We start from the raw sequence: 6,000 nt of genomic DNA on the forward strand, positions 1-6,000 counted from the left end.
AATTCTACGTGGCGTTGATTCAACAAGGTGCTGAAAGCATTCTTTAGAAATGTTGGCCCATATTGATAGGATAGCATCTTGCAGTTGATGGAGATGTGTCGGATGCACATCCAGGGCACGAAGCTCCCGTTCCACCACATCCCAAAGATGCTCTATCGGGCTGAGATCTGGTGACTGTGGGGGCCGTTGTAGTACAGTGAACTCATCGTCATGTTCAAGAAACCAATTTGAAATGATTGGAGCTTCATGACATGGTGCATTATCCTGCTGGACATGGTGGTCATGAAGGGATGGACACGATCAGAAACAATGCCCAGGTAGCCCGTGGCAGTTAAACCATGCCCAGTTGGCGGTAAGGGGCTTAAAGTGTGCCAAGAACACATCCGCCACACCAATACATAATTGACTCATCAGACCAGGCAACATTTTTCCAGTCTTCAACTGTTCAATTTTGGTGAGCTTGTGCAAATCGTAGCCTCTCTTTCCTCGTTGTAGTGGAGATGAGTGGTACCCGGTGGGGTCTTCTGCTGTTGTAGCCCATCCGCCTCAAGGTTGTGCGTGTCGTGGCTTCACAAATACTTTTCTGCATTCCTCTGTTGTAACGAGTGGTTGTTTCAGTCTGATAGGTAATTTTATCCCATATTACCATAAAGGACGACACACACAGATAAAGAGAAGATTATTATTATTCGTAATGTCCATGAATCGTCATGCGAGAGCTGGGTGCAGAAACCCCTCCATGGAGCTAACCAGCCCCCCCTCTGTTCCTGGGGAAAGCCTTCAGCTCACCAGCTCTGCATGCCCGCATCCTCCACCAAAATGTTAGGTAATTAAATGTTAGGTAATATTTAATCTCCATATCCCTGGAACCTGAAATAAACACTCTTGACAACATGGAAGACATTTTACCCTGAGTCCCCAAAATAAAGGAGAGTTAACGCAGGGAAAAACCTCCTCCGAGGCTTTCCCCCCGTCACTCCCATGTATTCTCAGTTAGCCAGGGGTTTTATTTAGCAAAGGATGGAGAAGGCGGGGCCTTCTCAGGTTACAGAGGTACAGAGGTTTCCTTGGAAATCTACAATCAACATCCTGGAAATCCACAATCAACATCCTTGACTGCAAACGAGCTTCTCTGCTCAACCTTTCATGAACAGCCACAGTTGGCAAACACAGAGATTCATGAAGTGTTAATAACACAAATTGGGCATCTTTTAGGCCTCAAAAAGGTACAATTATAAAAATACCCAACACAGTCAAAGTTGCTCTTCTATCAGCGTGAATCAGTCGGCCCATTCTCCTCTGACCTCTAGCATCAACAAAGCATTTTCGCCCACAGGACTGCTGCATACTGGATGTTTTTCCCTTTTCACACCATTCTTTGTAAACCCTAGAAATGGTTGTGGGTGAAAATCCCAGTAACTGAGCAGATTGTGAAGTACTCAGACAGGCCTGTCCGGCACCAACAACCATGCCACGCTCAAAATAGCTTAAATCAGCTTTCTTTCCCATTCTGACATTCAGTTTGGAGTTCAGGAGATTGTCTTGAAGAGGACCACACCCCTAAATGCACTGAAGCAACTCCCATGTGATTGGTTGATTAGATAATTACATTAAGGGGGTTAAACAGGTGTTCCTTAGGTTAGTGTACATTTCCTTACCACTTTTTTCACTTGTTGGCAAGGGACTTCTTTGTCTGAATTTTCTGAAGCCAACAAGGAAGTGACAAAAATGCAGTGCCACTCCCATCCACTAGGGGTTGGCACAAGAAACGGAAACCATCCATTCAGCACAATATCTCAATCCAGAATGACTTCCTATCTCTGGCTCCTTCAAAGGCAGTTCGAAATCTGGGTGTTGCGATTGATGAACACCTGACCTTTAAAGATCATGTTGCCTCTGTTGCCCGTTCATGCCGCTTTGCGCTCTACAACATACGTAAGATCAGACCATACCTAACACAACATGCCACCCAGCTCCTGGTGCAATCTACTGTCATCTCCCGCCTTGATTACTGCAATGCTCTTCTAACTGGTCTTCCAGGCTGTACTGTGAGACCTCTTCAAATGGTCCAGAACGCAGCGGCGCGTCTGGTCTTCAATCAGCCAAAAAGAGCACATGTCACCCCTCTGTTCATTGAGCTCCACTGGCTACCACTAGCAGCATGCATCAAATTCAAACTGCTAACATTAGCATACAAAGTCCGAGACGGTACGGCTCCCATCTACCTGAATCCTCTTGCAAAGGCTTACGTCTTGGCCCGGCCGCTCCGGTCATCACAGGATCGTCGGCTAGCAGTGCCTACACCACGCTCAGGACAATCCAGACTCTTCTCATGCATCGTTCCACAAATGTGGAATGACCTTCCTAACACTACCAGAACTGCGGCTTCCTTTTCTATTTTCAAGAAACTCCTGAAGACCCTGCTCTTCAGAGAGCATCTTCTAAACTAGCACCTTGTCTGCACCCGTCCCTCCTCTCTACTGTCCACTCCTTGTTCCCTCCTCTCCATGACTGATGTCAATTTGTTGTTACTATTGTTGTTAGCCTCAAGGGCAAAATGCCGATTATCACTTGTAAGTCACTTTGGACAAAAGCGTCTGCTAAATACATAAACATAAACATAAACATAAACATAAGAAACGAGCAAGTTCCCATTCCCATTGACTCCACTGTTAAAAATGCCACAGCAGAAATAAACATGTTTACAGCCTGGTTCAAAAAATATTTTAAGTAGATCTAGTTTACTGTCATGACAACCCTGAGGTGTGTGGGGGGGGGGGGGGGGGGGATATTTTTAATAAGTCGACCTTAAATCCTTGAAATTAGATTTGATTGAGAGGTAGCATGAGCGTCAGAGCTAGTGCTAGCTCCAGGAAACGCCTCAGCCTCACGTTGATGTTCAGCCATTTCAGTTCTCTGAACTTTAGTGTCTGCCCCCTGTGTGTTCGTGTTGGCGGGGCTGGGAGACTTCCAGCCCCGCTGATCTCCGACCGCAGGAGAGGAGAGCAACCCGGCTCTGCCGCCTCACTGCAGCCAGACCCTCGCCCTGATTGCAGAGGGCTCACGCAGCCCGAATATGATCGCTGCGGTCTGAGGCTGTTCTTGTGGCCAGTGGAGCTCTCTGAGGGAGAACAAACTCTGCAGCTTGGTGAGTCGATGGGTGCTTTGAGTTATTCGCTCCACCACACTTCTGCGCAACACTCTGTTAGCTTCAGTTAGCTTGTAGCTGGGAAAAACTCTGGAGTCAGAACCACATAGCTCCTCTCTCATCTCCACCTATTTTCCCATTTTAGAATTTTCTGGGCATGATGAGATATGTGACACAGCCAAGATGGCGGTGATCAGAACCACCCATCTGGCTGCAAATAAGCACCGCAGAAAGCTGTGGGTGGGGTTGTTCCTATTTTTACAGTCATTGCTTGTTAGTTATGGCTGCTATATATATTTTATTTTTATCCTAAAATCTCAAGAAATCGTGAACAGCATGATCTGTCATCAAGTTGAAGTCAACACAAAAGAGAACCATTTATCTTTTTTAAGGTGTTAATAATAAAAACAGGACTGCTATAAGAACATTTGTCTGAATTTAAGGGAGACTTGGATTAGGCACTTTTTTCTCAGGTCAAATAAATCATAACGGATTTTTCTCAATTTTTAGAAGCTTAGTAGAGTCGCACTAGCCAAGAAAAGTTGTGCAACTTAGAAATTACTTGGATTAGACCTACATCATAAGAGGGGTTAAATACCCTCTCGGAAACTGGAGGGTTGCACACTTGCGCCCTAAAGACACTTCACCCTCCTTGCCTGCTGCTGGTGGTTGTTCAGTTATTTTTGTATTTAAAGAGGTACATTATGACTTTTTAAGTTATAATGGTTCTATGGTTGATTCAGAACATGTTCATGAAGTTCTTTGCACCAAATCCCACTCACATAGAGCAATCTTGGGTGGTTTATTCTTGACATTTTCAGTACCATCCAGAATGAGCCATTTCAGGTCTCTTGTCACTTTGAGAAATAAGTTGGAGCTGGTCACTCCTATTCAACCCCCTCTCGTGCTGCTATAAGTTGAGAAGCTCTGCTAATTGAGAGGGGCTCAGAATAGAGCCACTGCTCCTCCAACTGCAGCTCTTTCATGCACGTGACAGGTGGTTCTTGTCTAGTTTCCTCATTTGTGATGTCACAAATGGGGACTGTTACGTGCAAAGCATTTTTGCTGGCAGTTTCTATAGCTGTTTTCTTTTCCAGGTTCAAGTTGCCTGATACACTGAGGTGAACCTTCCCTTTTTGTTGGTGATTGGCTGCTGTGCACCTGGTTGCCCAATCAGCTGTTGAGCCTGCCTTTAAATAGCCTACACCTGGTGGACACGGCGGCCATTTTGTTCTGATCCTGCCTTTGAGCCCAGAGCTTTTTTGTGCTTGCTCTTTAGTTGTGAAGTTGAAGCTGAAGTCCTTTTAAAGCTGGTTATCAGGTATGTGGTGGGAAGGTTGTGGACCAGGTAAGATGGGGTACCCTGTACATCTGCACACGTAGTATCTGGATGTCTAAAAACACTAGGTAAGTGTGGGTAGTACCTCCCTTGTACTGGTTTTAGAACGCCATTTTTGTAGATACGTAAGTTAGGTTTTTCTTTCTCTTTTTTTCTCAAGGTTAAGAGTTCAGTTAGGGTGTGTTTTGTTTTATTTATTTCATTTATTTAGTCAACCCACAGGTCCCTTCTTTTCCCCCACATTTCTTTTTTATTATCTTCAGCAAATAAACTTTTTGCTCTTTAGCAGAACGGCCTCCTCCATTATTGTGACTGTCATGTTGCTTCCCCCACACCCTAGACTTGGGGGAATGTAACAGGGACTTTTTAGAATTCCTAAAACCAAACACTGACAGAAAATGGAGGGATGTCTTTCCCCCCGGTTTGGAGTGTTTATAGAGGCAGCAGAGACCCACATGGGATGCACACAAAAGGATGCAAAAGGTGACTTTTACATAAAATGTTCCCTTTAATATTTCTTCTTCCTGTCCTGCAAAAGGGCCAACGATTCACTCAAGAAGGTCAAAAGAGTCGAAGGCAGCATTGTAAAAGCTGATTAGTGTGTACGCCTAAACATGATGTCTAATGAAATCCCAGCTGTTTCCTCAGCCTGATGAATGCAAGAACACATAATCAACAAGCGTTGATGAGACAGCTGCATGTCTGTGCCTCTGCATGCCACAGTTCGTCACGGTGCATCACTGCTCTGGCGGCGCAGGCGAGGGAATCGGTGAGAAAACTATTGACCTTCAATCATGGGAAACTGAGATCGTCTCATCGGCTCCCAAAGAAACACCGGAGTCATGATTGAGTTATTTTTAGAACACAGTGATGCACCGAGATCGCTTTCTAAAGAAAACCCAATTTGACATGCTTGAATTATTTTAAACAATGCTAAAAATGCTCACGCACGTTGATGTCTAAAAACGGTTCTATGTGAAGAACAAAAGCAGCGACTGATTCAGTCGGCTCTGTAGACACACATTAGTGTCACACATAGTGACTCCGTCGCCCTCTCCACCTCCAACTCCCCTCACGTAGGTTCTGTAACGAACGTGGAAGTCTCCAGACCATGTCATCCTGCACGTTTCCAGTAGTTGCCCTTGTCGAGCTTCTTGCTCCATCCAGTCACATGATCCAATCATCCAGCTCAGCTGTCTCTTATCACCCTCTCAGTGTGTGCTATAAGGAGGACAGGTTTCAGTATTCGTTTGCCAGATTGTCCGTGGTGCCATGGCCTGTTATCTGTCTGCCTCCTGCCTGTCGCCGGCGTCCTGCCCATCCAGTCTGCCCCTGCCTTATCACCTGCCTCTCCTAACCCCTCTATGATCCCGGATTTAGCAAACAGCTTTTATCCAAACTGTCATGTCTCTTGGTCTGCTTTTGTTCACACTTTGCTAACCAAATGTGTTGCAGCGTCTATATTTACTGAGCGCCTGCGCTGTGTGAAATTGGAACATCCTCCCGTGAGTGA

Source organism: Nothobranchius furzeri, chromosome 14 (genome assembly GCF_043380555.1).
Source record: "Nothobranchius furzeri strain GRZ-AD chromosome 14, NfurGRZ-RIMD1, whole genome shotgun sequence".
Lineage (NCBI taxonomy): Eukaryota > Metazoa > Chordata > Actinopteri > Cyprinodontiformes > Nothobranchiidae > Nothobranchius > Nothobranchius furzeri.